Here is an 8,397-nt window from a genome sequence, read left to right as displayed (position 1 = left end):
CAAACTATTTTGATTTCGGAGTTTCTAAAATCTGTAAACTCTAATACAAAAATTGAGCAAAAATAAAAATCGAGCGAATAATCTATGTCCGAGCGAGAGGAAAGATGGATGAGCGAAGGGGGCACTAGATGGACCGTGGCCCAGAAACATTCGTAGTGTGCACTAGGGAGACTTCCGGGTGGAACAAGCGTCGAAGAGGAGATCTCTTCAGGGAGTAGTATCAAATTGATGGCGCCACGATTAGGAGGACTCCTGACTATGCCGGCCCATTCGCGCGCGGAAATAGTAAAAAAGTCTATTTTACTACCCTGAAAAAAGTTTGTGGTTCACGTAACCCCTGATCTTTTTTTCGGTTCCCTTACGCCCCTAAACAATCCCAAACCGGGCAAAAACCATCCCTGACTAGTTTTGTCCTTACCGGATGCTGACATGACACAGTCAAAGGCGGTATTTGGCCTGTGGGTGGGGCCCTCTCAGCTAGACACTCTCACTGACTGTTGGGCCCGGTCAAATATGACACATGGGGCCCACATCTCGGTTGCACGGAGATTAACAAGGGACAAATTTAGCCCTAATTGCATCATTAACAGAAGGGGACCCACATGTCAATGTCTCAGACTAACCCTAGTGATGAAGGGGACCCACATGTCAATGTCTTAGATTAAAAAAAGGGGACCTAAACTAATGATGCCACATCAGCGTGGTCCTGCTCCGAGGTCGCCTGCGTGGAGGGCTTCAGCGGAGGCGCATCGGCGCGGTCGTGCTCAGGCGCAACCGTGCGCAGAGGAGGCCGGGGCGACGGTCAAGGCGGCTGCGGAGGTCGTGGCCTCCCGTTGACCAGAGGCGGCCGACCAGAGGTGTGGATGCGATAGCAAGGGCCAACCATGGACGTGGAGGTGGCGGCGCTACAGCGATGCAGGCGGCCCGGGGAGGCGAGGGACGACCAGATCCGAGGGTGGCGCCCCCATCTGATCTGGTTCCGGCCGGATCCAGACTCCGGCGGCGGTGAAGATGGTACGGCGGCGAGCTTGTGGCGGCGGAGTGACCTGTACCTGAGAGAGAGATACGAGGGAAGAGAGAGGGAGAGGAAAGAGAAGGGAGGAAGGAGAAGCGGGACGCTCGGGGTGGCGCCTTGGAACTCCGGCAGTCACCGGCGTCGGTCGGAGGCGGGGCAGGGTTCGGGTGCGAGGGAGCGATGCTCGGGGAGGTAGGCGACGACAAAACGCGGTCCACATGATGGCGGCCCACCCACAGGTCAAAACCACCATTTGACTGTTACCACGTCAGCCCCAAGATGAGTCAAAACCATCCAGGGATTGATTTTGCCCGTTATAGGATTGTTTAGGGGGTGAAAGGAACCGAAATAAAAATCAGGGGGTTATGTAAACCACCAACTTTTTTCAGGGTAGTAAAATGGACTTTTTTCAACCCAAGAAGGAATGGTAGTGCGTGGGCTTGAACCTTGTAAATCCCGCTACTGAGCGCTCGTTGCTACCCACACAAGCTGATAAACCTTACATGTCTAACTAGGAAACACGGACTACTGGAACTATCCCTCAGCAACCGGTACTATAGTGAACCGGTCTTTTCCCCACTATTTATTTTTCTTTTTTTATACTTTTTGTTTTTTTGTTTTCAAAAAATGCTCCGACTTTTAAATTATGATCATAAATTATTATTTTCTTCAAATATTTATTAAATGTATATCAAAAGCATTTACTATTTTTAATTTTATCACTTTGCATTTTATTAGTTATGTTAAAAACTTAAAATAACAGTTTTAAGTACTTGTTGACGGAGATATGCGCATGGCAACGTTAACCCATGCATCCGTGTGGAGTTGAAGAAAGATGTTCCGGAGACTGATTCTGGAGTACAAGCTGAACTAGCTGACACCGGCAGCAACAATGGTTAGTCTACTCCACAAGTTATTTAAGTTAGTCCTTATTTGAAGTCATTGTGAGTAAACTGTGGCACTTAGTAATTTGTGTTAATTTCTAGAGAATGTTAGTTCATTTTAACTGAAAGTAATTCATTTCTTGTTCTGAATATTCTGCAGTAGGCTCAAATGCTAAACAGAAAAAAAAGTGAAGATGGTACCCAGACAATCAAAAGCAAGAAATTTATGTCATGCTATTTGAGCGGACAAATCAATGCGTACTAAACCAAGAGGTGGTTGAGGAGGTGGCAGAACTTTGTCAAGTTAATTACCGGACTGTTCAAAACGTATGGTTGAGAGGCAAGCGAGCCGGTGGTATTCATGGAGTAGCAAACAAAAGGGTGAAAACTTGTGGCCGCAAGAAGAAACCATTTGATTCGGATGCTATAAAACAGATTGATCTGAGCAAAAGAACTACGCTTAAAGATCTTGCTAATGAGCTTCAAATGGCGAAGACAACATTATGGAGAAGGTTGAAGGAGGGCAGACTGAAGCGCCTGCAAATTCAATTAAATCCACACTGACTGATGACAACAAGCTAGGTCGGATTCCGTTTTGTTTATCCATGTTGGATGAACTAAGCGTGCCTGTAGAACCCACATTTATAGGCATGTACAATGTCATCCATATTGATGAGAAGTGGTTCTACTACACTAAAGGTACTCAGAACTACTACTTGGCACCTAATGAAGAACCCTATCGTAGCACACAGAGCAAGGGATTTATTGAGAAAGTGATGTTCTTGGCAGCAGTAGCAAGGCCTCGTTATGATTATCATGGTGTCATGACATTTGATGGCAAGATTGGAATTCGGTCGTTCACATATCAGGACTTTGCAAAGAGGCGTAGCCAGGGGCGGAGCTCTGTTGAGGCTAAACAGGGCCATGGTCTGCCCAGGAATTTCACCAAATTCTTTACCTATGTGTGTTTTCCTAGTTCTTAGCCCAGCCCACGCACACACAGCAGGACCATCCCCTCTCGTCTCATGCTCGCACCGCACAGAGGCAAAACGTCTCCAATTCCCCATCCTCTCAGATCTCCGCATGTGCTTATGATTCAGAATCTGCTGACTCCATCTTGTAAGATTCAGAATTAGAAAAAACACACATTATGCTCTTACTTAGTGTGGCCCGCCCAAAATTTTCTTTCAAACTCCGCCACTAGGCGTAGCCCTTACAGAGGGGGGAAGAGGTAACCAAGGTTTTGTCGTCGGTGACAAAGGATGTCAGTAGAGATTATATGGTGAACAAGCTTCTACCTGCCATCAAGGCTTTGTGGCCGGCTTCGGAACGCGGACGCATAATATACATTCAGCAAGATAATGCAGAGACCCATATTTCCATGAATGACAGTGTGTTTTGTGCAGCGGCACGGGCAGATGGATGGGATATTAGCCTTACATGTCAGCCGCCCAACTCACCTGATTTGAACATTCTTGACTTAGGGTTGTTTGTGGCACTTCAGGCTCTTTCTGAGAAGATGTCCCCCGGTAAAATTGCTGATATTGTTGCGGAGGTGAAAAAAGCATATGACATGTACCCGGCCAAGAGAAGCAACCGTATTTTTTCGACCCTTCAGTCATGCATGCGCGAGGTACTGAAGCAGAAAGGAGGTAACCGGTACAAGGTCCCGCAAATGAGGAAGTCATTTCCGGCGGCACTCGAAATGCTTCCGGACGTAGTACCATGCGATGCTGATGTTGTAATTGCTGCTATTGAGGCCCTTCCAGATGCTTGATGTACTTCTCGTTGCTTGTTATCATTAATAATCTTAGTGAATTCGTTAGTTATACAGTACTGAATTTAAACTTACTCGTACTGTACTTCTAGCACTTAAATATTTGTTTTCTGATGCTTAATAATGTATGATGTCACTTAACAAACTCACGCAATACAAAACAGACTTTGGGCACAATGCCAATTCATGAGATCACACCAAATGTTTAGTGCTAAACAGAGTACTTGCATCACTTATTACGTGGTCATTTCTTTATCATCTTTGAATCATACGATGTCATCAAGGACTTTAGTACAAAATCCCTATATAATTCCATTCTTGGGGGTACCGAGTCCGGCATTGAATCTGGGGCATAAAACCGTTCCACATGCACTTCACTTGCTCTGGCAGTTTGCAATGCTTCAAACTCTAAATCGATGGTTTCATCATCGCTATCCACCTCATCATTCTTCATGGCCTTGTCATTCACCACATTGCCCTTATCGTTCTCCTCGCCATATTCGTGTTCCCATTGATTGATGCCTCCAGTTGTGGCGCTAAAAGTTAGAACAAGGCATGTCATACATGTATAGACGTGACAGATAAGAGCAAAGGTATATGTGCAACTAACCAAAAATCGGTGATGTTGTTTGACATGATGGGTATTCCATAGATACGGCAAAGGTCAGTGCGCCGAGCATTGCTTGACATGGCATGCTTGAACATGCCGATGCTGCGTACGGTTCCGACACCGTGCAATTCACGGCCTCGTTGACAGTGGCGATTCCCACCTTGGAAAAATTTGCAGTCCGGATGTTGAGCACTATGTGTGCGCAATAACCCGGCACGTCGGACATCGTCGATGCCGGCCGTGGCCGCATCATGGAAAATCTGGTTGGCGAGCTTCACTTGCGACAACGCAGGCGAAGAGTCATCGGCGAGATACTGGCCACGGTCTTGGACCTCACTAAACAGGCCCAAGGACTCGTCTGTTTCTTCCACCTGACTGAAGAGTTCCATAGCCGGATCATCCTCTTGGCTGAAAAAATGTAGCAACGAGTTGAACATATCTTCCTCTACCTTGAACGGATCTATGGTGGAAGAGAAAGGGCGTCGGTTGAGAATTTTTGTCCGTTAGATGTTTTCTGTTCTCTAGAGAAGGCTTCGATCAGGTAGAGAAAGATGGTATGTACGCTCTCAAAGAGGAAATACTAGAAAAATGGGATTGCATCGGATACATTTTCCTAACTAACGATGAGCCCTTTTTTTCCAACAAACGAATTAATGGTCACGAGTATAGCTAACCATGTATATGTGGTGGTGGAGGGATAAAAGAGGGATTATATGGGATTACAGCAAATACACCTTACATTGTGAAATTTTAATTTAAAAAAATGCACCTAAGATAAAGGAACGGAGGGAGTATGAGACAGCTCATGCACATCAGGGACGGCCCCTGTAACCAAACAAGGCCTATGAATGCTATATGATGTGTTAAATTTAATTATTTTAAACTTATTTATATTAAACTTTTTTACTTTAATATTGTAAACCTTATCTTTGAAGTAAACACATATTGTTTTCATTAATGCACACAGTTTTTTAAATACTATGTTGAGTACTTGAGTACTATTTTTTGTAGAAATAGTATGATTAATTGTCTAGTCACACTTTGGTAGAATAACATACATTTTTATTTATTTATCATATTCAAAATAGATTTCGCGTGTTAAAAAATAAATTATATTTGAAATAATTTTCATTAATTTCAAATATTTATAAAAATCTTTTATCACAATGCATTTCTCGTTAAATCTAAGAGAACAAATATATAACATTTCTTCAAGTATACTTTTCTGCAGGTTATATTATAACATTTTTGTTTGTATCCATATCCTTAGTATCCATAAATATCAAAACTTGAGAGTGTTTTAGAGTGGACGAGGACTCTCAAATTTAGGTGTAGTAAGTAAATAAATTGTAGCAGCTGTCAAGTTTGCAATGTGTCCATAAGTTACCGGCGCTTCCAACGAAGGGAGGGGATCCCATGAGTTCTCAATGTTAACACGAGGGTAAGATATTTGTATCGTCTTTAAAGAGATGTCTTTCTTAATTGGTGAAAAAAAATATGAATATAAAAAAAATCCTTTCAAATATATAAGTCTAAATCTTGATGTAAGTTGGGGAGTATCCTTACAACCTGTGCTGTGGCCTTGCTCTGCTGAATCTCAATCAGATAGCTGATTATGCTAGGCAGATCGATCTGTAATCAAAAGAAGAAGAAAAACATAGGCCAGAAACCAAGAACGATCCTAGCTTTACACTTCAGAAACAGAGGCCCGTGCAACCGCTGAAAACCAACTCACTCCTCCCTCAGTATGCACTTTGTCAGTGTCAGGCATCAGCCCACTTCCAGCTCAGCTGGGATCACGGTCTCCATCATTATAAGAGCATCTCTAGCAGATCCTGCAACCGGCCGGCCTGCAAAACTCGTTTGAGGGCTCTCGCAAAATATTCTTACGGGACCGCGAGCCCTCTGACGGAACGGTTGTCCTAAACCCGTCCCTACTGTTCAAGAAATCTTCCGATTCAGCGATTTATCTTTCGATTTATCGCTACTCTTGGGGTGACTGATAAGATTATGCCTTATCTTCACCGTTTATCATTTGGGCCCATTTATCGCTATGACAAGCGATTTATCGGGAATCAATCGATAAATTGGACCTATTCATAGCATTCTGTTTGTAAGAACTATGTTTATTTGTGTTTTGTGGACCTTGTTACGCAATATGTACCGTTGTCCTATTTTGATTGTCATTATACAAGCATCCAAAGGCTAGAAATCAAGGTAACACTTTGTCCAATATTGTTTTGGTGTTGAATATAGCATATTTTAGTGTTGGGAACCAGGCTTTGTAAAACAATGGCCGATTAATAGTCGACCGATAAAATTGATTAATCGGCAGATTTCTGATTAATCTCTAATCCCCAGCTGACCGAGACTCTAACGATAAGCGATATCCTCAACATTGCCCGTCCCACAAATGTTTTGAAGGATGCGTTTGTGGGATCTGTTCCACGCCAGAGGGCTCGAGGTCCCGCAAATACAATCATAGGCTAAATATTGACAAGTTCATCATATACTAGTGCATATCTAGTTCATCATCATATATATACATCACTAATTGGTCATCAAACTAGTTCATCACATCCAAAATCATGTGCAACATATGAGGTATTAAATTTAGCATTACAAATGCGCAATAAAACAAGACAAAAGATGCTCAAATAACATAGAGCAATCAAGCAACATCCTCGTTGTTGCGAAGAACATCGCCACCAACGCGACCCCTAGCACCTCCATCGCTATCATCGACATTGATCAGAGAGTTGGCACTACCATCCTATAGAATTGGAACCAGAGAGTTATCACAACCAACCTCACGAACTTGGACCGAAGAGTGAGCACCACCACCACCATCACCACCACCACCCCCATTCACATGGTTTGCCCAAGCACCACCACCCATGCAGAAGGCATCCATGCAAAAGCCACCTCCACCACCACCAATGCTGAAGCCGCCACCACCACCACCCATGCTGAAGCCCGCACGACCACCCAAGGCGAACCCTCCACCAACATTGCCAAAAGAAGAAACCCTTCCTAACCAAACACCACCACTGCCATAAGATTTTGAAGCTCCATCTTCCTCCGTAGCATGATCTCCATTCTTTTCCTCCCAAAATTCTCTTGCCATTATGTCCATGCCCTCCGTATTCATCATCCTGAGACGGTCCTCCTCGACGATCCTCTCACCCTTCCTCCTTTTCTCCTCTAGGGCAATCTTGCGCTCCTCAAAGTTGCACCTCTTATGCCACTTCTCCTCCCTGTGCTTCTCTTTCGTCTCAGCCATTGCAAATTTATCACCGAAATCCTCAAAGTTTCACCTCCTCAAAGTTGCACCTCTTCTCTCACTTCTCCTCTAAAATCCCCATTGTTTCAGAGGACACACCGGACAATACTGATGGAACCATCAAGCGATTCACAAATGGTGCTACAACTATGTGGATGTCTGAACCTTTCACGTCTCCCCCAGCCGTTGAACATGAAATTGTACTTGATGTTTGCCCATGCAGTTCAAAATTCAAATCTAGGCAAATGACCAAACCACATATGAACAGATTACGACCGACACATGTAATGAAGCAAACATTCATTGCAGCAAACAATAATTTTCATAAGTACAACAATCAATTTGTCGTAGGTGTATCCATTTTTTTAACTAAACTCTCAACTTCTTCCATAGTGGTAACTCAAGAATTTTGAGCTCATTTTCAAATATGCTTCAAGCAAGTTATGTTTCAGACAACAGCACCACACTCTTCACCAGTACCTTAATGATACACATAGTACAACTTCATCTAAAGCCTGCATATAATAATTATCATACCAGCTGGCAGTACAACACAGGTAAAAGCAATCACACATAAAAAGGTTTACTGAACAAGTTAGTACACAATCAGTGCATATATCACAAGAAAACAGTTGTCCAAGTCTATCCTCTTACCAACGACCTCAATCAGACTTCTGGGTGTCTTAGTTTAGGAGCTTCAGTGCAGTTGTTTCGATGGTGACCCTCGACAACACAGTTCTTGCACTGGTTCTGCAATACTTTTAGGAAGTAAGACCACAAGAACATAAGGCCAAATTGCTCAAATGTTGCTGCATGTATCAGCGTCCA

Source organism: Triticum aestivum, chromosome 7B (assembly GCF_018294505.1).
Source record: "Triticum aestivum cultivar Chinese Spring chromosome 7B, IWGSC CS RefSeq v2.1, whole genome shotgun sequence".
Taxonomy (NCBI): Eukaryota; Viridiplantae; Streptophyta; class Magnoliopsida; order Poales; family Poaceae; genus Triticum; species Triticum aestivum.
Note: the sequence above shows the minus strand (reverse complement) of the source record.